The sequence below is a fragment of the Suricata suricatta genome, chromosome 1 (genome assembly GCF_006229205.1).
Source record: "Suricata suricatta isolate VVHF042 chromosome 1, meerkat_22Aug2017_6uvM2_HiC, whole genome shotgun sequence".
Taxonomy (NCBI): domain Eukaryota; kingdom Metazoa; phylum Chordata; class Mammalia; order Carnivora; family Herpestidae; genus Suricata; species Suricata suricatta.
Window position 1 is genome coordinate 47,283,059 of NC_043700.1, and position 26,542 is coordinate 47,309,600.

Here is a 26,542-nt window from a genome sequence, read left to right on the forward strand (position 1 = left end):
TCCTAATCCTGGCCTCTTTCCAACCATATTCCAGCAAAGTATGCTAAGCAAACATCTCTGCAGTAAAATGAATGGGAAAAATAAGTTTAAAAGATAATAATAATGTTGCAAAAAAGGAGAAAAAGTATTTGGCTCATTTTTACAAGTATTTTACTCCAAGCTTCAGATAGCACGGTATCAGAATCGGATGGAATCAGATAGCATGATATCTCTACCGGGACTTCCCTGGAAAGCAAAGAACAGATAAGAAAAGGTCAGAGTCACAGCATCCTATAGAGTTCCTATTTAGCTGTCTGGTGACTTCAGTGTCACTGAACAACACTATTGGGAAGCTTTACTACAACACTAAAAAGGAAGACAATTGTAAGGAGTAAATTATTTACCATTACCAAAAAAAAAAAAGTATATCCAAGCTAAGTCAGTTTTAGGAACTCAGTCACCACCCTTCATCCTTGAAGCCTCCAGCCAGAAACAAGAACCTCTGACTTTCAGATTAATTTCAATGGGTTCCTAAGAGCTGGAGTCAAAGCCGCAGTGCCACCTAGAGACATCAGATGGCAGCACCCATCCAGGGAAAGAAAATTAAAAAAAAAAAAACCTTTTCTTGACCAAAAAACACAATGGCCACCCCCACTTTTCCAGAGCCGGAAGTCTGAGGTTTCTAGCACTGAAAATGAAGAAAGGATAGTATTTCCAAAATTCCTGGGCTGCCAGTCGTCAGATGGAGCCTGAAATATTTGGCTAACAGACTCTGACAATGTTTCTGAAAGCCTTTTTCTTTTGTAATTTAAAGGATAGTTTTTACTTGGTTTGTGAATCCCAAGCCCTCCAAAGCCGCTGGATTTGTGTCAAGTTGCTGAACCAGTCCACTGCCAGCTTGGCCCCGCGTTCATTTCCTTTCTTTTTGTTGTTGTTGGTTCATTGGTTCTGTTGATGCTTTTTTTTTTTAATTTTTAAATTTTACTTAAATCAAAGTTAGTGTAACAATGATTTCCAGAGTAGGATTCAGCGATTCATCGCTTATATACAGCACCCAGTGCTCTCCCAGCATTTGCCTTCACGCTCTGGCCCTTCTCCTTTAACTGGCCCAAATCCACTGAAATACATGTTATTATCTGATTTATTTATAGTAAGCCCACAACTTAATTTTTAAAAGCAGAAGAGAAACAAGGAAGGGAAACTGCCCTTATTAAGGACCTAATAGGCACTAACTTTCACAGATTGTACCTAATTAAATCCTCAGAAACAACTTAAGATCAACACTCTTCTATTTCTGATGAGGAAACTGAGCCACAGTGAGGCCAGCTTGCTGAGGCTACACAAATAGAAGCCATTGCTCCTGGGCAGGGGAAGGGAGGTTTCTAGTAGGTGTGGGATCTCTCAAAATAAAACAATTAAGCCGCTTTTTATCTACATGGTACTTTTTTCCCATGTCAATGAACCTTGAGAGAGAAAAAAAAATAGCTCCCTACAAGTCTCTCTTTCCATTTCTTTGTGCATTTTCTTTCCTTGAAAAATCTCTTCTCCACTTGGCCTCCTACCTACAAAATAGAGGTCAATGCTTTAGCGTGACCTCGTTAAACAGTCCAAGTCACTGTTAATCATTTAGTGGTTCAGGAAGACCTTTACACACATATCGATCACCCTCTGAGGGGGCACAAAGAGATAATAGGACAATCCCAAAAGTTAAGGAAAACTTTTGCTCAGTTTATATGGGGGATTGATAGCATGGAAGTGAATACAAATCAGACTAAATGTAGAGCAGGCAGCATCCCCAGGGGCGATCAATGTCTCCCTTGGGTTCATTAGTACACTCGTTATTTTATGGACATGGCTTTATGGACGACAGAATCAACAGAGTCCTTCAGAAATGACCGGCACACCTACAGGGCTTTATCACGCAGGTGGCTAAAGGAGCCAGGTTAACTCTGGACCCAGAATGACTTTTCGGGATTGCCTACTACTTTACACCTCGGGTGGAGGGGCACCCTCCCTCCTTCACATGTTTTTTTTTTTTTTTAATGTCTTTATTTTATTTTGAGAGAGAGAAAGAGAGAAAGCGTGCAGGGGAGGGGGCAGAGAGAAAGACACAGAATCTGAAGAAGGCTCCAGGTCCTTAGCTGTCAGCACAGACCCTGACGCTGAGCTCAAACACACAGACTGAGATCATGACCTGAGCTCAAGTCCAATGCTTAACGGACTGAGCACCCAGGCACCACCCTCCTTAGTGTGTTCTATCAGTCTAACTACAGCCCCCTTCAAACTCTTCTTTCCTCGTCTCTACTTCTAGTCATTCCCCATTTGGGGTTTTTCTTGGGAGCCATTGGTGGTCCATATGAAGAGCCATGCCTTAATTTAGTATATGGTTCTAGTGCAGCAAAAAGAAATCAAGAAACATCTATTTCAGGGTAGCCAATTCCCACTTTTTGAAGTTATTTGTAGAATTCTTTGAAGCATAAACTCCCTCTAAAAAAGCCTTCTCAGTGATGGCCCGTTTTTAAGGGGATCCTGAGCCACCCTGTGCTACCCACCCTGCTGCTGTCACTAATAGGTGGGGCTGGCTGCCCTCATATTTTGGTGAGTGTCCAAAGGGGTTAACTCTTTTCCAGGCTCAGCAAACATATTCTGATGTGCTAATAGCCCTTAATGAGGACATCTGCCATCAGTTAAATAACTGGAACAGGCAGAAGAGGAAAACAAGCCCTTTCTGTGGTTCTGGGCTGCAAGTTGCGATTTGACATGTGACTGCCGCTGGACAACCACCGGTCTCGGCACATGTAGGTGTGTGTGCATGTACTGGCGCACGATGGTTCTCTCCTACCACCCACGGACACGGCAGCAGCCAGGACATCACCGAACGGCACTTCCGGGGTGCGAGTCATAAGTCAGCGTGATTCCGTACACAACTAACGGGACTTTTTGGGAGTTTTTGTGGTTGTGGTTGTTGAAGGAGAGTGACACTTAGAATAAGAGTCCCATTTGCTACATCCCGGGTGCTTGCTTCCCCCCAGTGAACAGTTTATGAAGCTGGCGAGGGACATCAAGCCTCTGCCAAGAGTTTCAGGTCCCCTACTAAATCTTAGCTTTCTGCCTATTTTATGACCTCCACTGGGGAACCACTGCCCAGAATGACAGTTTGAGTTTTTAGTTCTTTGGGCTAAGTATTTTGCATGTCAGTCTTAATCTTTTATCAGAAAGCTAATTTTTTCTTTTATATCTATAAAGTTTTAACTTAAAATTGTTTTCACTGTGATTTTTTTTATTTTAAATTTATTTATTTATTTATTTAGAGAACAAGCTGGGGCAGGGCAGAGAGAAAGAGAATCTCAAGCAAACTCTGCACTGTCAGCGCACAGCCTGATGTGGGGCTCGATCTCGTGAACCGTGAGATGTGACCTGAGCTGAAATCGAGTTGGTCGCTTAGACAACTGAACCCCCCACATGCCCCCCCACTGTGATTTTCTAAGCTCATCTAAAGGTCAAAATATTGTAGCAAATCATACCTATTATTTTACAACAGAACCCACTGGGGAATAGGATTCCCAAACAGTTCATTTTCCAGCAATTTGTTGCCAGGTATGATGTCTGTAGAGAGATGCCACATGCATTTACAGCATATTTATGACCATATGCAAATATGTCTGTGGTCTTCATAGTTTGCAGGTCACCATTTGAACCTTGGCCAAAGCCACCTGTCATACTGTGTTATTACCACCCAAATGCTGCCCGGTGGTTCTAAAGCTTTATTTTTTTTTTCCTGGGGTGGCTTCTCCAGAAAAAGTAATAAAAAAAAATACTCCCTTCACTGGCCATACATCAACCTTTCTCCCCACAGGACTCTGCCCAGCCTGGCTTTGGGAAAGAAAAAAAACACAAAAAACAAAAAAACCCTCCAAGAGCGGCCAAGGGCCTAAGCTAAAACTTTCAGACCTCTCAAGTTATTCATCAGGCCCTATTATAGCATTTCAAAATGTGTGGTGTGCATTTTAGATTTTCACAAACAAGCTTAAGATATACAGCACTAGGCACATTAGCAATTGATTCAGTACCAACATTTCTAAATCAGCTGTTCAAAAAATGACCATTTGGACTCTCAGGACATTCTAATTATCTTCTATTTCTGGCGGTTTTAGAAAGCTAGCTTATACCACATCAGCGTATAGCATAGACTACCAGTAAAAAAATTACAGACTATCAGGATTGACAGGCACCTTAAAGGCTGCCTATCCCTCATCCTCTCCACAGCATCCCCTGTGAGCACCAAGCCTTCCCATTATTGTGAGTAAGACACGTAATAGAATGATGGGAAAAATAAGGGTCCCAAACAGCAGTGCTATTTTCATATTCCAGCAGATGGGCCATAGAAATAGGTCATCTGATCTAGTTACACTGAATTTTCTCCAGCAAATAATAAAGGACCCTGATCAACAAACACTTTTGTTAGTCTGACTGCACAGCGATCATTCAATCAAGTAAAAGGGACCGTTCTGTTTGCACTGCCAGCAGGGAAGGAAAAGCTGTTTTCACAGTTCTGCCCAGGAACAAGTGCACTTCCCCTTCCTTCACACCTAGCTCCCTGCTCGCTTTCAAAACCGCTGCTGCAATGCCCTTTGTTCCACTGCTCTGGCCTGCATACACCACCCTGTGTTACACCAGACACTTCTCAGGCCAGTGCTTGGCACATGGTCAGGCTCAGGAATCTATTTCTACCGCTGCCAGTAGGGCTACATCTCCTGTAGACTGTAAGCCCTTTGAAGACACAGACCAAATCGTGTTTATTTCATCAGATCTATGATTTTTAAATGGACGATACGCCTATGGATGAGAAGAGCCCTGGGTTCAAAAATAACGTCCTAAGAAAGAATACCTGTGGCTTGCCCTAAAATGAAGGCAGGTTATCAAAAGCCAAGGTAGTGTTTTAGTGTTCAAACTCAGTTCTAAGACAGTAGTGTTTTCTTGAACACAGAGAATTTATATAAAGAAGCAGGCATTAAGTAAAAACACGCTTACAAATGCATTGTGTGAGGTAGACAGTTTATGTAGCACTGTTTTTGTACACCCATGGGGGAAGGGAGAGCACACTTGCACACATGTACGTGTGTGCGCGCATGCATGCACTGTGGTTAAACCTGATCTCAACTGTGCCAAAACGATGTGAGCATTCCAGAAGGAGGCGGAGGGATGAGTGACTGCCGGCTCGGCATTCTACCCAGAGCCCAGTGGGAGGGAGGGAACCAGGAGCTGGCTATCTCCTGGAGAATGAGCCACAGAGAGCCAACAGGTCTCTCTAGCAGTTTTTAGAGTAGGCACATAAGAGATCTGCACATTAAGTCAAACCACCAAGAACTGTTTGAATGGCACTTGGGTTCACACTCACTTTAATACACACATCTGATGACTTCCTCTTCTTCCTGGCCTCCCACCAACTCAAAAAATATGGAGGGAACCATATAATCCCCATTTTACAGCTCAGAAAACTGAGGTTCCTCACGGTCATTTATTTGCCCAAGCTAGCAAACTGTGGTGTTTGCAGCTTTCCTGGATCCTCTCTGATCTAGTTGTCTTCTGTACAAGTGGAGACCCAGCAGCAGGACAGGTACTCTGGATGGAAGGCTCTGGCGTTCACAGCCCTGATGCCTTCCCATGGCCTTATCTGATCTTCATAGGACTGAGGAAGAAAGTGTGAGTTTCACTGGGAAGAAGAAGGGATCTATTACTTTTCATAGTAATGGAAAGCTCAAGCTGGCAACAAAAGAACCACCCCCAAAATATAAAACATGGAGATGAGGGGCGCCTGGGTGGTTCAGTCAAGCATCCAACTTCAGCTCAGGTGAGTTCGAGCCCCACATCGCGCTCTGTGCTATAGCTCAGAGCCTGGAGCCTGCTTCGCATTCTGTCTCCCTATCTCTCTGCCCCTCCCCTGCTCATGTACTGTCTCTGTCTCTCTCTCAAATATAAATAAACATTAAAAAGAATTTTAAAAAATAATAAAACATGGAGGTAAGAATTTAAAAAGCATAACAATCCAGAGTCCATTAGCATAAGGCCCTGAGTAGTGTACATGCCAGAAAGGGAAGCCTGTGTAGTAATGATGCCCAGGGAACCAATGCTGAAACACACACACACACACACACACACACACACACACACACACAAGAAAAAAGGGCAGAGAAATGCATTCTCTATTTTTTTTTCCATGTAAGTGGTTAAAGTAGAAAAAACTATTTGGGATTCAACAGTCATTTGAATGAATAATCACATTCCCTAAAGACAACCTACAGAAAAGGGAAAAAATACCTGGAAACCATGTATCTGATAAGGGATTAATATCCAAAACATATAAAGAACTCATCCAACTCAACAGCAAGAAGCAAACAACAACAAAACCCACAAATAATCCAATTAAAAATGAGCAAAGTACCTGAATACACATTTCTCCAAAGGAGATATACAGAAGACCAATGGATGCATGAAAAGATACTCTACAACACCCATCAAAAATGCAAAGTAAAACCACAATGAACTATCACCTCACACCTGTCAGAACAGCCATCATCAGAAAGACGAAAGACAAGGAGTGTGGCAAGGAAGTGGAGAGAAGGGAGGCTCGTGCTCTGGGGGCGGGAATGGAAACCGGTGCAGCTGCTGTGGAAAACAATATGGATGGCCCTCAAAAATTAAGACCAGCACGACCATATCAGTAATTCCACTTCTAGGAATGTACCCAAACATACAGAAAACCTGAACTCAAACAGTTCACAGCAGCATTATTCATGACAGCTAAGAAATGGAAAAAACCCAAGTGTTCAGCGACGGATGACTAAAGAACATGTCTATATACACTATGGAATGTTACTCAGCCATGAAAAACGAGTCAATCCTACCATTTACAACAACGTGGCTAGACCCTGAAGGCATTTTGCTAAGTGATTGTAAGACACATGGAGAAAGACAAATACTGTACAATCTCACATGTGGAATCTTAAAAAAAAAAAAAAGCAAACAGACGAACAAGCAAACAACAACTCCTAGAAAAAGAGATCAGATTTGTAGTTACCAAAGGCAGACACAAGCCGAAGGGGCCAATCAGAGCAGAGGAAGGTAGCCAGAAGGCACACACTTCCGGCGGTAAGATGAGTGATGGCCAGCATGATGACCAGAGCCAAACCTGCTGTGCGATCTGCGGCAAGATGTTAACAGAGTAAATCCTGAGCACTTTGCTCCCTTTCTTCGTTCTTTCCTTTCCATGGTATCTATATGAGAAGACAGACATCAGCTGGCTCTGTGGCGATCATCATTTCACAAAAGATGTAAATCAAGCCATCATGCTGTATGCTTTCAACTCGTGCAGTGATACAGGTCAATTATTTCTCAATAAAACTGGAGAAAATAATAATCGCATTTGTCGACAATGCTAAATAAACAAACAGATAGTGGGGCTTGTAAGGCGAGTGAGAGCCACCGGCTGGGAGGCACTGGTCTAAAATGCAAGCTAATGGGAAGCTGTACTCTTGGAAACTGTAAGTCACAAGAAACGTGATGTTGGCATGACAGAATATGCTAGTGGCTGAAAGCATCTGAATCCTGAAATAGGAGCTGGACACCAGAATTTGTTCTAAGACCAAAATGGCTGACTGGACAATGGCTGTAGACCTGTCTGGCCAGAAGGGAGGTGGCAGGCTTCTACTGATCAACTTCCAATCTAACTTTTGCCTTTATTCCCATTCCCCAATTAACTATGAATGTTTTCTGTTTCCAGATGGGGGGGCAGCTCCTCACCCTATCGCTCTTTCGCCTTCCCCTGGGAGACTGTGCTGTGCTCTGAGAGGGAAGCATTCCTCCAATATCAGCAGGAATGCTCAGAATCCCTCAGGAGTGCCGTGGCTGAGTGGTAGACACTCAGGTAGACACTGCAGAGGGGTTGAACCTCGCTCGTCAAAATGAACACCCAGCCTGTGCAGGAGAGGCTAAGCCCAGGCACACTCCCTGCAGAGGGCACTTCGCTAGGGAAAGAACAGATGGTAGATAGGGATGTGAACGGGTCTACCTCCACCTGTGTGACATGGGGCACTCAGTCACCATTCTGGAACCTCAATTTTCTGCCTCACCTGTGAAAAATGAGAAAAGTTCCCAGCACCAGGAAGAAACTCGACAGATGTGTTTCCTTCCCCTAGTCCCTTACTCCAGGCCAGTGCAAGACAGCTAAGTCACACAACAGACCACTCTGAATGCTCGGTGGTACTGTCAAGCTGATATCTGGGGACTGCGATGAGCAAAGGATATGCAACCAGGGCCAGAAAGACGTCTGGCTCTAAGGGAAACCAAGAAGGAGACCGTGTGTGTGAGCCACCCATTAACTGAAATCACAACAAAACTAATTTTAGCAAGATAGGGGAACCAAGAAGTCCAGCATATTCCATCTGGAGGCCTGGTGGCCATAATGAATCAACCCCAGGGATCAGGGCTTAGAGTTCAACACCAAGCCAGATAGCTTAGCCCCTGCAGTTGAAAGGTAGAGCCCAGGCCACTGGCCCCTGCTCACTTCGCTCTCTGCACACAGATCCCCCAAGCCAAAATCTCACTCTTGGTGCCCTGCCCAGGGTGGCTCGAGGCCTGCTGCCAAAGCTCCCTGAGGCGTAACTAGACCAGCCTCTCTGAGCCGCCTCCAGCGGCTCCACTTCAGTCTCGGATTCCAGCTGTCCCAGATCCGGATCAGGCCCACAGCGTGCAGACCCACGAGGGAACACCTCAGCACCGACTCACCAGAAACCCAGGGAAAGCAGCACCCCAGAACAAAAACACCAGTGTTTTTAAAAACCTGCTGATATTCAACACAGGTGCCAGGCTCTTACCAATGAACGGAGAACGTAAGAAGCCTAAGCTTCGGACTCTGCCTGTTAAGAACGGTAGGCTTCACTGAGCTCCCACCTGGATCACACATCCGCGCACTTATTTATAAAAACCCATAATATACTCCGGAGCTACATTTATACATTTGTGATGTATAATTAGATGAGTGAATCAGAATGGGCTTCTTTCAGGAAAAGGCAAAGAACATCCAGCACTCTGACACTGAAGCCTGAGAAAAAGATAGTTCTTAGGATTAAGCTCATAAAGTTAGATGAATGCACATGTTAAAATCTAAGTGTTTGACATAAGTTAATTAAGTCGAAATAAAGTATGTTATGAATCTATTTTTAAAAATCTGTGGGGTGCCTGGAGAGTGAGGGAGACAGACACGTTTCCCCAGAAAACAGAAAGTCAGCCTAAGTGAAGAGACTACAGACATCACAAAGGAAGACTGTTTAAATACACAGTGACAAATGGACGCGGTGTGCGAGGCGCTTACCCAAAGCACGACCACTAAGGAAGTACCTTTCTCTGAAGAAGGCTGTTTAAGGGATCGTCATGCCCCAGTGACTGGGGGCTGAGGATGAGTTCACAGATAAAACAGAGATGGGGACACTGGCTGAGCAAGTGGTCAGTCACCCCCGTCTTGGCTCAGGATATCAGGGTGTCCACTCTTGAATGTTTCCCCTGAAATGGACAGGCTAATAGCACTGGTCAGAGAGTGCTCACTGGTGAGGATGTGCTAAGCTAAAGTGCCAAAATAAATGTGGATCAATCACAGAGAGCAGATGGCTCACACTCCTGAGTTTTGAGAGAAGTGAAGGATGAAATCAGCGCTCAGTAGGCCAAGGCGGCCATGGTTACACAGCACTGGTGAGTGCCCGCCTGCCTCAAGGACTGTCAAGGAGGTCACCACCACATGGAGTCCCACCCCGGTATCAGGCTGGCAGGTCAACTATACTTAGTTCAGGGCCAACAGAGGACTAAGACCTTTTGCAGGAAAAGGTACTGGCATGTGCACAAAAAAACAAAAGCACATCTAACCACTTCATTAGAACTGTTACAGAATAAAGTGGCAAAAGAAAAATAGGAATCTTCTATATAATAAACAGCCTTTCAAATACTGATGTTCCTTCAGGAATGTTCCAATAGCTATTATCTGCCAAACACATATGTGTCAGTCACTTGCTGAGTATTTCATATACTGTATCACATTTCATCCCTCAGGATAATCCCATGAGACAAGTACCATCATCTTTTCCTTTTTACAGATGAGATGCTGAGACTCAGAGAGGTTAAGTAATATGCCCAAGGCCACACAGCTAGCAAGGGACAGAACAGAGATGTGATTAGATCAGATATGTCTGATTCTAAAAGCTATGTTCTGTCTACTATCTTATCCAAAAAACTATGATCAGGAGGAGTAAAAGGCTAGACTAAATGGCCTCTTTAAGCCGCCTCGTTAGTAAAAACTTGTGTCACTGAGAGGTTAATGTGGTATTGGTGGTTTGGGCCTAGAAGAGGAAATGAAATGGGCATTATGATAGCCAAGTATCAAGTGTGGGTCTGACCCAGGGTTAAGACTACAATTATTCTTATTTAACACTTTTATGACTACCCCCGAGAGAATGCACAGGGAGACTGGGTTGCAAATGAACTCTGACTTCTCAGTTATGTGACCTCGGGCAAATTACCTCACCTCTCTGTGTTTCAGTTTCCTCACCTGTAAAATGAGGAAAGCATTGACTCCTACTCAAAGGACAATTTGGAGCTCTGAGGAGGCAGTTCACCTTTTTTTCATCTTGGTTTTTGGGGCTTCTGGGTCGCTCAGTTAGTTAAGGGTCTGACTTGTGCTCAGGTCATGATCTCACAGCTCGTGAGTTCAAACCCAGTGTTAGGCTCTGTGCTGACAGCTCAGAGCCTGGAGCCTGCTTAGGATTTTGTGTCTCCCTTTCTCTCTGCCCCTCCCCTGCTCACACTGTTTCTCTCTCTCAAAAATAAACATTTAAAAAAAATTTTTTAAAAGAGTGTCTTGGTTTTTAAGAGTCTCCATTCTCCTCTTCCTAGAGATTCTGATTCCCTCGGTCTGACAGAGAAACCTAGGAAAAAAATTTTTAAATGTACCTCAAGTACTAAGCATTGTTCTTCCTTACAGAGTACCCAACAAATGATAGCCAAAATAATAATAATAATAATAATAATAATAATAATAGAAATAAGGCACCAAACTCTGGGTAGGGATGAGCCAAACTTATGGGAAGATTACAGGGGAAATTTTGAACAAATAGGGTGGAAAGCAGCAAATAAATTTTAACAACGATAAAGTCAATGTAATATATTCAAGGAAAAAAATTAAAACCATGTAAAAGCTCTGGGGCAACAGTCTGAGCCCCATAAAAAGACCTCTATGTCACCACAGATCAGACTGTCATACGACTGTGATCACAAAGGCCAAAAGACCAACAGACCAACTGCTTTGTCCAGCACCACTAAGAGTACTAAAAATGAAAAGCAATGCACTGCCCACTACCTCCCACCCCACAAGTTTAGAGACTCATTCATACTGGGGACACTGGTTGCTGCCCAACAAAATGAGAAATTGTAAAGCAGAGGACAGTCACCTAAATGGGCTGTGTGGCGTGATGGGGAGGGCATGCTAAGAAGGTCAGAAAGATCAAGGCCAGGAGGGCCCTGAGAGAATCTATCAAATGGAAGAGATAAGGTGGAGTGTCAACTCTGTCCCCAAATCCTAAATGACTGAAGAGGGAATGCCTGTTGACACTCCAGGAGGACGAGAGGAGGAGATGTCTCAATACCCCCAAAAGAAGGCAATATAATGCATTACTGGGTTTGGACAATAGTTTTGATGCCAACAGTGGGGTTCCCTGGGGTCAGAAGCAGAACTGGTTTCATTAATAATCTGCATAAGGGATCTGAAGGCAAATACACATGAAATAATTAAAGCTGCAAAAGGGCTCCAGCTCTCACCAGCTGGGTGACCAGCAGGTGCCTTCAAGAGACGCAGCCTAGCCCTCCCTTGCCACACTGGCTCCTAAAGACAAGGACTTGGCCTGACACAATGAATTTTCATGATTTCTAGTTCTCAGAAATCTGGAGATGATGGCAAGAAGTGCAAATACAGAGAGACACACATCATCCTTCTCCAAATAAAATGAAACTATTAATAAAAGTAACATGACAGTGTTCTAGATTTTTTTTTAAGAACACTAAAATGCTTCCAATGTGCCTCACCCTTGGCTTGAGCATTTAAGGCACACTTTGTATTCTAAAGATATCATGGAAAAGAATTACAGATGCATTGAAGGTCTCCCGTTAGGAAATTAACTGGATTTAGAATTTAGCATCCAGAATCCTCAGTGTGCTGCTTATCATCCTGTGATTTTTCTCCACGTAACCATAACCAACATGCAGACCAAAGTCCTTGGGGAGACCAAAGAGATGAAGCATGGGGCTTCGAGGGCCTCTTGCCAACACCAACCCTTGTAGCCAATCAGCCCTGGCTTGTGGGAGCACACATCAAGCACAACCTAAATCCTGCCCTTGTCTTAGAAAACAATTGCTTCATCCTGGCCAGAGCAATCAGACATGGGGGGGGAGGGGAAGGCATCCAAATTGGTAAAGAAGAAGTTAAAGTGTCACTATCTGCAGATGACATAATACTATTCATAGAAAACAGTGAAAGCCCCACCAAAAAAACTATTAGAAGTTATAAATGATTTCAATATAGTTGTAGCACACAAAATTAATACCCAGAAATCAGTTGTATTTCTACACACTAATAATGAAATAGCAAAGAGAAAAATTAGGAAAACAATTCCATTTACAACCACACCGAAAAGAATAAAATAACTATGTATGAACTTAATCAAGGAGATGAAAGACCAGTACACTGAAAATGTAAGACATCAGTGAAAGAAACTGAGGATGACACACGCTCATGGATTGGAAGAATCAATGTTATCAAAATGCCCATACTACGCAAAGCAATCTACAGATATAATGCAAACCCAAAATATCAATAGCAATTTTCACAGAACTAAAACAAATAATACTTAAATTTGTAAGGAACCACAAAAGGCCCAGAATGGCCAAACCAATCTTGAGAAAGAACAACATTGGGCATTATCATAATGCCAGACTTCAAGACATGCTATAAAGCTGCAGTACACAAAACAGTATGGTACCGGCACAAAAACAGACACATGGATCAAAAGCACAGAATAGATCCAGAAATAAACCCATGCTTACATGGTCAATTAATCTATGACAAGAGAGGCAAGAATACCCAACAGGGAAAAGACAGTCTCTTCAATACATGGTGCCAGGAAAATGGAACAGCTACATGTGAAAAAAATGACCACCTGCTTACACCATACACAAAAAGAAACCAAAAATGGATCAAAAAGCTAAATGTGAGACCTGAAAGCATGAAAATCCTAGGAGAGAACATGGGCAGTAATTTCTTTGACACTGGCCTTAGCAATATTTTTCTAGACTTGCCTTCTGAAGCAAGAGAAACAAAAGCAAAAATAAACTATTGGGACGTCATCAAAATAAATGTTTTTGCACAATGAAGAAAACCATCAACAAAATAAAAAGGCAACCTTTGTGAACAGAAGATATCTGCAAATAGTATATTCAATAAGGAATTAGTACCCAAAATATATGAAGAAATTATACAACTCAATACAAAAAAAAATAATCGAATTAAAAATGGGCAGAGAAACTGAATAGACATTTTTCCAAGAAGACATACAAATGGCCAAGAGACACATGAAGAGATGCTGCACATCACTAATTATCAGGGAGATGCAAATCAAAGGCACAATGAGATATCACCTTACATCTGTCGGAAAGGATAAAATCAAGAAATTTTTAGAATTTTAAAATTAAAAAAGGAAATCACAAGTATTGGTGAGGATGTAATGAAAAAGGAACTCTCCGGCACAGCTGGCGGGAATGCAAATTGGGGTAGCTAGTGTGAAAACAGTATGGAGTTAAGATATTTATTTAATTTATAATATTTAAATAAATATATAAATATTTCTAATATTTCTAGCATTAAAAATAGAAATGCCATATGATTCCACTATTGGGTATGTACCCAAAGAAAATAAAAATACTAATTAGAAAAGATACATGCACCCTTATGTTTACTGCAGCATTATTTACAACAGCCAAGATATGGAAGCAGCCTGTGTCCATGGAGGGATAAAGAAGATGCAGGGTATATATATAATGGATTATTACTCAGCCATAAAAAAATGAGATCTTGCCACTTGCAACAACATGGATGGACCTAGACGGTGTGACACTATGTGAAATAAGTCAGAGAAAGAGAAATACTGTATGACTTCACTCATATGTGTAATCTAAAAAACAAAGCAAATAAATACAAAAGCAGAATCAGACTCATAAATATAGAGAACTGATGGCCACCACAGGGGCTGGGGGTGAGGGGACAGCCGAAATGGGTGAAGGGGAGTGAGAGGTACAGGCTTCCAGTCATGGAATGAGTAAGTCATGGGGAAGAAAGGCACAGCAGAGGGAATACAGTCAACAGTACTGTAATAGAGTTCCATGGTGACAGATGGTAGCCACATTTGTGGTATAGAATTGTTGAATCACTATGTCGTATACCTGAAACTAATAGAACATTGCGTGTCAACAAGAAAGAGAGGAAAGGGGGCGCCTGGGTGGCTCAGTCGGTTAAGCGTCCGGCTTCGGCTCAGGTCATGATCTCACAGTTAATGGGTTCGAGCCCTGCATCAGGCTCCGTGCTGACAGCTAGCTCAGAGCCTGGAACCTGTTTCAGATTCTGTGTGTGTGTGTGTCTCTCTCTCTGACCCTCCCCTGTTCATGCTGTCTCTCTGTGTCTCTCAAAAATAAATAAAAAACAGGAAAAGAAAAAAGAGAGAAAGAAAGAGAGGGCGGGAGGGAAGGAATGGAAGGAAGGAAGGAAAGATTTGCTTCATGTATGAGCATGCTTCAAGTATTCCCTGGCCTATATTAAGTCTAAGCTAGTAGCTAACCTTGTAATGTAATGTATCTTCCTTAAGATTTCAAATTGGAGTGCCCTGTTACCCAGCAATTGCTTTTTCTACCCTAGAGAAACACTCACCTGTGTTGCAAAGAGGCATGTACAGCCGAGTTTATTATAACAGGTTTTGTAACAGTAGAAGATTTAGAAATAACTTAAACGTCCATCACTTGGGAAGGTTTTCAGGAAGGCCAGGCAGGAATTAAGGCCATGCAGGAATTAGACAAAAGCAAGAAGTCCTAGATATACAAACAGGAAGCAATCACCGAGATGTTCTATTATGGGAGACAGAGGAGCAAAAGTACAGTGCTCACAGTACAATACACTTAACTTGTTTTAAGATCAATAGGTATAAACCCAAGTATGGAAAGCATCTGGACACCAACAAACTCCTAACAGTGGTGAGTTAACCTCTGGAGAAGGACTGGGATTAGGAATGGTTGCCAAGGAAGATTTTGTTTCCTCTGGGCAGGGTTTGCATTGTTGTTGGGTTTTTTTTCCCCTAAAGAGAATGTATTCATGTACTACTTTTGTAATGAAAGTTTCTTTTAGCCATTTAAGTTTTTTAAAAAGAAAGAAACTGACCCTGTTCAATACATTTCAATAATGTGTTGGGGGCAATGTCTATCTGAATCTGACACATGCTTCCCAGGAGGCTGGGCACTCAGCAGTGCGGCGAGTGGGCTTTGCAACGCCGTTCTTGTTACAGTATTACAAGCCCACTCCATAACTCTGTGAATCCTTAAATCTATATGCTAGTTGAAGGAAGAGGTAGTAGAAAGTATGTCAGGGGGCTTTCTGGGTAATCCAAGGCATGTCCTAGGAGCAATTCCAGTTCTTCTAGCTGAGCGTTCTAGCTCTCCCAGCACAACCAAAGAAACACACTCGCCACTAATGGGAGCCCGTGCCCAATCACATATATCCCGCACTTGGCTGGCTGTGCCTCAGACCTACCTGGCAATCAGAATGCTTGACGTTAATCTAAATGCCATGGACTAATGAGAAGGAATCTGAATGCCCCAGCACACAAGTGCCAAAAATTATTTACTCACCCGGGCCACCTAACCATATAGAATACTGATTTTCCAACACATTCTCCTCTACCTCTTCAAAGCACTACTCAGAGACACATTTAATACTAAGAATCTACTAAGGCAAAATTAACCTAGGATGGCAGAAATTACAGCTAAAGTACTTCCGGTTGCAGGGGAGGGTAATGTGGAAATGGCCATAAGGAAGATATCTGGGGTGATGGAAATGTCCTGTCTCAAAATGCATTTGTCAAAACTGACTGAACAGCACACTTAAGATCTAAGCATTCCACTGTATGCAAATTATACCTCAATTTAAAAAAAAAAACAGCTACTCAAACACTGTTTCTCTCCTGGCTGCAGCAGAACTTTGAGCTGTCCTATCAGACATCTGAAATCTCTGTTGTGCTATGTAAAGAGCTCGAGTACCATGGCGACAGTCACCATAAAAATAGATAACAAGATTAAAATGGATAGAGGACACATGAATTTAAGAACGGCACACCAAGAGCAATTCATTTGCAGCAGAGGAAAAATAGAAAGAGGAGAGGGAGTTTTTCATTCCGCCAGCACTTCGGGGGGGAAAAAAAGAAAGAAAGAAAGAAAGAAAGAAAGAAAGAAGCTAGCCAGTGAGTGTGGTTGTTTTTACTAAAAGAGTTTTATGGCTTCCCAATACACAGAGGACAAAAAAGGCTGTGGATGGCTATTTCTTATCATACTTTGCTTTAAAAAATAACAAGCATATGATAGTCTGAGTAGTTCTCGTGCCTCCTATATGTGGCCCAAGGACCTGGTTCACAGCAATTCAACGAGCACAGCTGGTGGGCCATACACTGTGAGCCCCAAATGATACTGAGATAAAGGAGACCCGGGAGCTTTCTGTGCACAAACATTTCCAACTTTAGTTCTAAATAACCAAGTTCTGCCTGTGTTTGCTACAGGGAGCTAAGGCTGCCATTCCCTACTGTGTGTACCCCAAATTCCTTTACTTCGTGTAAGGAGAGCACTTTCTTGCTAGAACGTGAAGATGGACAATGTGGAGACAGAAATCATCTTGTGATATTCTCCAAAGATTAGATAAACCTCCCTTCTCTCTGCAGAGTTTTCTAAGAAATTTCTGCTATGGGATTTAGCACTAACAGTGCCCCCAACAACAAAAGAGGTAATCTAAAAATATCAGGAAGAAAATCGAAAAACTTTAATCAGAGTGGATTCTGAACAAATTGTATATTTAAGTAAAATTAGACAAAATTAAACTAAATCAAATTTTCTGTGTAAGCTATAAATAAAAATGAAAAAGGAAACATTTTAAAATTTTTTTAGGTTTTTATTTTATTTTTGAGAGAGAGAATATAAGCGGAGGAAGGGCAGAGAAAGAGGGAAACACAGAATCGGAAGCAGGCTCCCGGCTCTGAGCAGTTAGCACAGAGCCCACCTCAGGGCTTGAACTCACGGACTGTGAAATCATGACCTGAGCTGAAGTCGGATGCTTAACCAACTGAGCTACCCAGACAACCACCCCAAAAAGTAAACATTTTTAACTCAAACCACAAACTTCATGTCTGATATAAACCAAGTATGTGCATTCCTGGAAAATCCCACTCCAAAGTTTCTTTAAATTTACCCATCCCTCGTTCTCTTTGTCCCTAAACCTACAGAACCATCACGAGGCTCAGTGTTATCCCTGGTGTCAGGATGGTGTTTAATGTGCTATGCCTGGTGATATAAATGTGCAGTGTGGGAAATGAAATAGGAAGGAGATGGTCACAGGCACTCCAAGTCCTCCACAGTCAAGCAGTGAACCCAGCATTCAATTAAAGGACCCCATCTTGATTCATTCATTATTACTGAATAAAACTGGCCAATAAACACATTGGTCTTCTACATGTTAATCTATTTTATTAGTATTTGCCACTTCTGCCCCACTGCTACAAATTCAATTTTCAGCAGCCCTGGGGCCACAACCCTGACAGAACTTGAAACAGTTCTCCTCAACCTTTCTAAAATGAGCCCAAAAGTCTCTCAAAAGTGTGGGGACCCACTTACAAACATTTTTAAAAGGAGCTTACATGATGATGTTGACTCAAATACTATGCAACTAAAGGTATATTCCCTCCTCCACATTATCTTTCAGCTTTGACAAGTCACATAATAACCTGCCCCTAAGAGCTGGAAAGGACTTTGGAGGTCAGCCTAATTCCTGTCCTTCTCTTCTACAGCATCCCTAATCAACAGCATTCAGCCCAAATTGACAACTGGAAGCTCACTATTCCGTGAGCAGACATTTCCATTGTTGGACAGCTCTGCCAGCTAAAAAAAAAAAAAAACCCTTTTTCATACTGAACTGAAGTCTGTTCTCCCAGTATTTAGGGTTAAAAGGAAACCGAGAGCTCATCAACCTCAGTGTAATCATTCTACAGACAAGGAATCCTATAATGCATAATCATCCTACAGATAAGAAATCTGAAACTAGAGAGGATAAACCAACTCTTCTATCCATTTGTCATATTCCTACACCAGGAGCAACAATCTACTCTTTCCTATACCTGCTAATATATGAAAAAACACAAAAGCACTATTGTGCACCCACCCCCTGAGTGTCCTCACTCCAATCATTCCTGATCCTGCTCCATCCTAGTGTCCTTCCTGGGGATAAAGTCTTTCTTGTTCATGTTTCCTCTAAACCATGCCTCCCCCACCCCCTCATGGCCCAAATGTCAAATGACCAGTAGAGGTCGCTAAAACTAGATCCTGTGGTTGGTTGAACAATGAATTTCTGATCCACTTATGAACTTGATTCCATTTTTTTAAAAACCTCATCCCACTCAGGGCTCACATTAAACCATGAACAACAAAACAATCTCAAAACTTTTCCCCCCACATGATTTGCCCTCTTCAGCGTGCCTGGGGTGCCACCCAGGCTACCACGTGCTTGTTGTCTATTTGCAGGTCAATCTCCCCCTTTCAATCAGAGCATCAACATCAGGTCAGGGACTGAGTCTTATTTTATGAATCCAGTGCCTAATCCACTGCTTGACATATAGGAGGTAGGTACTCACCATTAGTCACTGAATAAATCATCTACCCTCACCCTATCCTGTCCTTGAACAATAAAATGTTGTTGTTATTGTTTTTTAAAATATCAGTGTTCAAGGGAATGAAAAGACAAACCACAGACTGGGAAAACATATTTGTAAAAGACACATCTGATAAAGGATAATTATCCATAATATACAAAGGGCTCTTAAAACTCAACAGTAAGAAAACCAACAACTCGATTTTTAAAAATGGACCAAAGATCTTAACACCTCACCCAAGGAGATATACAGATGGCAGAAAATCACATGAAAAGATGTCATCACATGTCACTAGGTAAATGCGAAATAATTTACCAGAATGCCCAAAATCCAGAGCAATGACAACACCAAATGGCGGGGAGGATGTGGAGCAATAGGAATTCTCATTCACTGCTGGGGGGACTGTAAAGCGGTACAGCCACTTTGGAAAACAGTTTGGCAGTCCCTTACAAAACTAAACATACTCTTATCTACAATCCAGCAATCAACACCCCTTGATATTTATCCAAAGGAGCTGACAACTTATGTCCACACAAAAACCTACACAGCTGCAGATGTTTATAGCAGCTTTATTCCTAAAAAGTTCCACAACTTGGAAACAACCAAGATGCCCCTCAGTAGGGGAATGGATAAACAACCTGTGGTACGTCCAGACAATGAAGTCTTCCAGACAATCAAGTCTTCAGTGCTAAAAAAGAAATGAGCTATCAAACTATCAAAAGACATAGAGGAAGTTGCATAGTACTAAGTAAAAGAAGCCAATCTGAAAAGACTAAGGCTGTAGGATTCCAACTATATGGCACTCTGGAAAAAGCAAAACTGTCCACAGTAAAAAGTTAAAAGGTTGCCAAGGGTTGAGGGGAGGGACAGGCAAATAGGCAAAGCACAGAGGACTTCAGGGCAGTAAAAGTACGCTCTGTGTCTGATACTGTAATGGTGGATACATGTCATTATACATTTGTCCAAACTCCTAGAAGGTACAAGAGTAAACCCTAACGTAAACTATGGTCATTGGATCATTAGACGGGTCAAAGTAGGTTCATCAATTGCAACAAATGTACTACTCAGGAGGGAAATTGATAGTAGGAGAAGCTATGCATATGTCCAGGCAGAACGTAAATGGGAAATCTCTGTTCCTTTCCAATTTTGCTGTAAACCCAAAACTACTCTAAAACACACATTGAAAGATATATAGCAGTGTTTTCCCCCATTATGTTATAAATACACATTATAGAATGTATAAATAATAAATGTAAAATGTAAAAATAGTACTTAACTCCATCTATCCAGTGTTGGTATTTTGGTATCAGAATTATTAACATATTTACTTCCAACCATTTTCTTTTTTAATTTTTTTAAGTTTATTTATTTTTGAGAGAGAGAGAGACAGAGTGAGCAAGGGAGGTGCAGAGATAGAGGGAGACGGAATCCAAAGCAAGCTCCAGGCTCTGATCTGTCAGCACAATGACTGACACCAGGCTCAAACTCACAAACCGTGAGATCATGACCTGAGCCAAAGTTGGACACTTAACCGACTGAGCCACCCAGGCACCCCACTTCTAGCCATTTTCTATGCACTTTGTTTCTTTAAGATTTGAAATCATATTGTAGATATACCTTAACTCTTAGCAGAAACATTTGTCCATGTTATTTTAAAGCTATTCCTAAACATTTTTAATGGCTTCATAATATCCCATTTAAAAGACATCTATCAAAATCACAAATATATGACTTCCAGCCCACTCACACCACTGGATATTTAGGCAATTTCTAATTTTTCACTCCAGTTATTAAAAAAAAAACCTCTGAATAATCTCTATGCATAAAACATCATCTACATTTTGGATATGGTCTTAGCTGTACATCTAGAAATAGAATGAAATTTCCAGAATGTATGACTATCTTGATACATTACAATTCAAATTTTATTTCATTATTTTTTATATGTTTATTTATTTTTGAGAGACACAGAGAGAGAGAGAGAGAGAGAGAGAGAGACAGAGCATGAGTGGGGGAGGGGCAGAGAGAGAGGGAGACACAGAATCCAAAGCAGGCTCCAGGCTCTGAGCTGTCAGCACAGAGCCTGATGCGGGGCTCGAACCCACAAACTGTGAGATCATAACCTGAGCTGAAGTCAGCCACTTAACTGACTGAGCCACCCAGGTGCCTCTTAAATTTATTTTTTAATGTTTTTTATTTTTGAAAGAGAGAGACAGAGTGTGAGCAGGGGAGGGGCAGAGAGAGAGGGAGACACAGAATCCAAAGGCTCCAGGCTCCGAGCTGTCAGCACAGAGCCCAATGTGGGGCTCGAACCCATGGACCATGAAATCATGACCTGAGCCGAAGTTGGACACCTAACCAACTGAGCCACTCAGGCACCCCATACAATTCAAATTTTAAAAACGATACCAGGCTTTATATATTTATCCTTTACTGAATTTCTTTTTTAATCTGGGCCTTCATTCTGAATGATAGTGAACCTTGATTTAGCAACTAAATAAGCAATCTGTCCCACCTCTGTGCCATCAACAAAGATGACAAACACACCTTTTGTATCTCCATCCGCAAAACTGGGAAAAGTGGCGAACAGCTCAAGGCCAAGAATAGAACCCTGTGACACTCATTTTCAGAATCCCCTTCCAGGCTGACTCAGTGCCACTAATTAACAAATTTTGCATATGACTGTCAAACTAATAACACCAACCAGCACACTCTATGACTTATTTAATACGGACCTTCATATCTTAAGAAACCTTACCAAAGCCACAGTGCACCATAGCTACTGCATTTCTCTGTTCTAGTATCCGAACCACCATATAAGACAGGAAACGGGTTCAGTTTGCTACCAATAGGCTGACTTCTGGTTACCCTCATGTCCTAGAGCCACGTCCTTAACAACCATTTTTAATCAAAGAGCACTTCAGTTTTGACTTCTGTTAACATTACAACAGCAGTATTTTTAGTGATTAGATTGTGTAACCTGCAGAAAACAGGGTGACGACCGTCTGGTCCCCCTCACCTAAAGCTTACCTGGGGAAATGTTCTGACCCACTGGTGGCTACGGACTTCCAGGGTGAACCAAACTGTCTCTAGACCACAGAGACCTGAATTTACTCATTGCAGCTCGTCCCAAAATAAGCCCAGTTTTCAGGAGTCATTTGCACTAACACCTGAGTTTGAACCAATACTTCTGTGGTCAGTTTGAATACTGGATTATGAATTTCTGAATCCTAGAGGCCTTCCCCCTGGGGTAATCCCAGGAGTAAGGAAATCAGAAATGAAACAGCCCCTCTCTTTGCTGTTCCTTTATGACTGACTCACATAACCAAAGACCCTGAGAATCTAACGTCATGTGACATTTGAAAGTCGTGACTCACATCTCACCAAACTATTACCCCATTATTCTCAGAACACACATGCCAGGTACCACCATCTAACCATGACAGCAAGAAAGAGAAAATAGGAGGGTCTGAGAGATCTTGGGGTCACTAGAAACTGGCCTCACGATAAAGAATACAGCCCAAAGCCTTCTCTAATTAGTATCATTCCAATCATCAGAAAAATATTTCAAAGTCCCAGCCAGCAGCAACTCAGAAAGTACTGTTGACCTGCCTAAAACAAATCACTTGCACACAAATCTCTCAGATTCCATCATGTCGCACTCCCACCCAAATCCGCCACTGGCCATCCAGAGCCCAGACAGCCCTTCCAAATTCCCCCAGGTTGGCATTTAAGCCTCTGGAAAGATCAGGTCGCAAACCCAAAGGCCTGTAAGACTGAACAGGGAGTGTAAAGCAGCCTCACTGATGTGACAGGGAGTCCGGGGACGATGACAACTGGGGACCACGGGGCCCGTCTCCCATGCACAGAAGGCAGCCACTACTCACTCCCTGGTCTGCTTCTTTAATAGAGTTTCAAACCCAGAGGTTTTCTGGATTGTTCCCAATTTTTTAAAACCTTGTGTACTCCAAATTATAACACTTCTGTAGGCAGAACACATTCTTAGGGTCACCGGTTTACAACCCCTACACTTTGATCGTAACCCACCCTTCCAGACTGGTTTCCCCCTACTCTCTAACAAGAACCCTTTGATTCACTTTTAGAAACATTGCGCACATCCTAACTCCAAGTCTCTGACCATGTTACACACCTTCCCACCTGTGCAGCACCACGAGGCCCCAAAGAGGTCATCCCAGACTCCCTTCACTATTCCCAAAAGTTTTCCCAAGCCACTCCTGCACAAGCTGCTTGCCCCCTCCTCCTATGAACCCTATAGGTACTTAGTTTTCACTTTGGCATTTAATCATCTTGCCTTGCTCCTTAATCACATGTATATCTTATCTCTCCAACTAGCCTGTAAATGTTCAATCTCTTCCTCATGCTTCCTTCCACTTACAGCACCAGTAAGTGGAGCCCTGCACCTGAGAAGCTTACTAAATACTTACTAGATGAGAAAACTCTCTCTCTGTAACTGTTTTTCAAACCATGGGTTACATCCACCATAGAGCAGTTAAGTCAACTTAGTGGGACACAATAAGCATTTTTAAATGAAAAATAAGAGAATAGTAAACAAAAGTACCAAAGGAGATTGTACCATGCAAAAGAAGGGAGCACTTCAAGAACTTAAGATTTTTACATACGTGATTTAGTGTACCTAGATCGTGATGTAAGTTTTACTTCTTAATGTAGATCACAGTCAAAACAACTATTCTTTAAAGAGTAAATTAGTTCAACCACTGCTCTGTGAAACTTTTTTGACTTTCATATATTCCCTCTAAAGAAAAAATATCCAATGGACGCCTCTGCCCACCCAAGTCAGCTTCCCCTGCTAGTTCACTGATCCTGCATTTCAGAGAAACACGGAGGCTAAGGAACTACTATTATATTCTCCACTCCATTCTGCAACTTTTTGCAATCATCCTTCAAATTCACCAGCCCTCAGATGTTGCAAGTTGAAGCCTGGGGAATTTGTTCAGGAAATCACCCTAAGTCATCCTTGCAACAAGAAAGCAGAATTTAGAGCTCAGGAAAAAACCGGCACCAGCCAGCTCCCCACTGCAGGTTCCTCCGGGGAACTGGTATTGGCACAGGTTAGGACAGACCTGGCCCCGGGAAAAGCAGTATTCCTGGGCCCCAAATTTCCTCCTTGCTGGTCACCTTGCTGCTCCCCCATCTTGTTGCCTCCCCACCCCCCACACACACACACCTATGAAGGGACACCAGGACTATATTAGCCTGAAGGTCTCAGTGGAGAGCAAAATTCAACTTATTTCAAAGCCCAGCAATTTATGTGTTTAGCAAATTCCATTCTTCCCTCAAATCTCCAATCCCAAGTTACTCTGCCAGCTTCAGCTTCAGGACCTGGCAACGTCACGGGAATGGCAATGCAGCTCAGAGTCTTCCAGGTCAGCCCCTCCATCCCACTCGCTGGCATCCTCTACTGCTATATGACCAAAACGACGCTCCACTCCAAGGGCCTTCCCTCCCCCAGCTCGGGCAGCCTGGTTTCCCACTAATCCTAGAGCTTCCGAGGTTTGCAGGACACCTATGTTTGGATGTCTTGGCAAATACAGGAAATCTCTGCAGCCCGAGTGTCAGTTGCTTCTCTCCAAAATACACATTTCCGATTTCTCGAGTTACCAACTACAGCAGTTCCAAGGCCCTGGCGTGTAATCAATTTCCACAAAGAATTAATTTCCATTCATCTCCTTCTTTCACCCTGCCCCTGTCAACAGATTATTTCAACAGTAATGCTTCTAAAATCCACACTCTTTTCCATTTCCAGTTATCCCAGTCCAAATTCTGAACACTCCACAACTGTAACAGTCTACGGATTTGTCTCCTAACATTACTTCTTAAAAATGTTTCCAAATACCTTCCCGTTACGTCACTCTCTGGCTCAAAAACCTTTAATGTCTCCCCAGCACACACAGGGTAAAGTGCAATTCCCCAGCCTGGCTTTCTAGGACTTTCACAATCCTAACCATTGTTCCTCTCCATCTTTATCTCCTGCTCAGGAAATGTTCCCTGGTCTGGCCAACCCCACCTCCTGTGTCTCAGGAAGGCCATGTTCAATCACACCTCATGAGCCATCTCAAGGGTCTCATCCTCCAGGAATAAAGTCCTGGCGATTTCTGCCCATAGGGCTCTTCTCTGAGCTCCAGTAGCACCTCTTCTACACCTTGCATTCGACAGTTAGTTGTGCCTTATCTTGAGGTCTTATTTCCCATGCTCAAGTATTTCTGACTCTTCCTTAAGACTGTAAGCCCTGGAAGGAATCACCTCCAGAATCTTTTGTATCCTCCTCACTGAGATAACTGTTTGAACCTATTCTCCTTGGCAGTACCTCTGCTACCTCTGGCACCTGTTATTTCTCCCTCTCTTGCCTTTGGGCCTTGGCCACTAAGTTTTTCTCCAAATGCCTGACTTATTTCATAACTTAGTAGCATAAATCCATTCCCCAACTCTAACCTTTCCTTTGATATTCCTCCTCCTACACCCAGCATTTACAATGACTTCGGCAGCCATAGTACATTAATTTGAACTTGAGCTCTCAAATCCCTTCCACCCGGTCAATGCGATTTCTGAGGCCTTAGATTTCTTGTGTGAATCTTATCATGGCTCCCTGAGAGCCCCGCGTTGTGTTGAGAACACAGCAGACCCTCAAAAGTACCTGTGGAGTTTAACGTAATTGCCACGTTCCCCTGTGTTTCATGTTCCTTGAGACCCGGAACCTGTTTACGCCAACACCTTAGGAGGGCGTCAAAAAAAGTCTTCAATACCTGTTGATCACTCACTTTCAGACAAACTGCACCAGAGACAATTTTCTAGAAAGAGGAGTGTAAAGAAGACACTGGTGGCCTGTGCGTAACCCTGCGCCTGGCGGCCTGACATCATGAAAACGCCTGCCTGGTGGAAATGTTCCAAAGTCCCGAAAACTGCCCAGGACTGCCTGATATCAAGGAGGCGGTGGCACCCCCACCGCCTGGTAGGTGGGCTTCTTTCGATTTCTGAGTCAATCCTAAAGTGAAGGCGCCAAGCCCTGGACTCTAAGAAAGGGAAGAAAATGCTGCCTCTGAAATTGTTTGCACATGACAAAGTCCCAACCCAGGCCCCCACCCGAGCACCCCACTAGCCCACAGTGCCAGTTCCAAGCAGGGCCAGGGGCCACCGGTGAGGAGAGGCACGGTTAAACCGCGTGTAAGGAAGTGGGGGTGGACAAAAGGGGACAGAAAGGGAAGGGGACAGCCCCCGAGGTGGAGGGTGTGTCGCGCCGCGCGTCCCGGAGCCCGGCACTCGCCAGCTCCTCGCTCGCTCGCTCGGTGGAGTGGGCAGGAACGCGCGGGGCGCCGGGAGGGTTGGGCTGGCGGCCCAGCCGGAAAGGGTCAGGGAGGGGGCAGGTCAGTCTCCGTCGGAGAGACGGCTCTGGACAACCACTCAAAGTTGGGGAGGGGGTTCCTCTGCGAGCGCCCGCGGCGGGCGAGATAAACAAGGCGGCGCACGGGAGAGCGGGCGGCCACCCC

General features: G+C 43.1%; 1 protein-coding gene across 2 annotated transcripts in view; it reads right to left on the bottom strand.

Moving 5' to 3' along the window:
- Positions 1 to 26,542, bottom strand: part of ZNF395 (zinc finger protein 395) — a 44,696-nt gene that overhangs the window by 17,816 nt on the left and 338 nt on the right. The window lies entirely within an intron of this gene.